Source organism: Frankliniella occidentalis, unplaced genomic scaffold (genome assembly GCF_000697945.3).
Source record: "Frankliniella occidentalis isolate FOCC.00 unplaced genomic scaffold, Focc_3.1 Scaffold91, whole genome shotgun sequence".
Classification (NCBI taxonomy): Eukaryota; Metazoa; Arthropoda; class Insecta; order Thysanoptera; family Thripidae; genus Frankliniella; species Frankliniella occidentalis.
Window position 1 is genome coordinate 480,492 of NW_026267220.1, and position 501 is coordinate 480,992.

General features: G+C 48.1%; 1 protein-coding gene across 7 annotated transcripts in view; it reads left to right on the forward strand.

Moving 5' to 3' along the window:
• The window catches only part of LOC113211090 (zinc metalloproteinase-disintegrin-like NaMP), a 242,718-nt gene that overhangs the window by 74,363 nt on the left and 167,854 nt on the right, over nucleotides 1-501 (forward strand). The window lies entirely within an intron of this gene.

A 501-nucleotide genomic window follows, 5' to 3' on the forward strand; every position in this document is an offset into this window, starting at 1 on the left:
TGTACAAGTTATATAGAAAACGTGTTACTTGTCATTTGCTATGGACTAAAATTTTCACATTTTTAGCTCCTTAAACCACTAGCATGCCTAGCAGAGAAATTTGTCAGAAGTTCAGAACACATCCATACATAGAGGATGATTAAGAAAGATCCACCCGGTACATTATTACCTAAAACAAAGGACGGGACGGATCTCCCATTTCTGTGCATCTAATTTGATCGCCCATTCGTAGAGATGGCTGGCGCGCGAGCTTTGTGTGTGCCTGGGTATGAGTGGCTTGTATCCCCTAATAAGCGAGTCAATCTTGCGCGCACTGGAAAGGAAAGAAAGTCTTTTGTGCGCTCCTTTGCCGTCGTGTTGTCGCCGCTTTCTGCTTTACGCTCCGAGCTCTCGCAGTCAGATTTATTGTCACATTTTCCGGCGCATACGAGGTGTTCTGGTCGGTCGGAGGCTGTCAGCACCACACGCACGCCGCCGCCACAATCCGCCCTGTCCTACCCC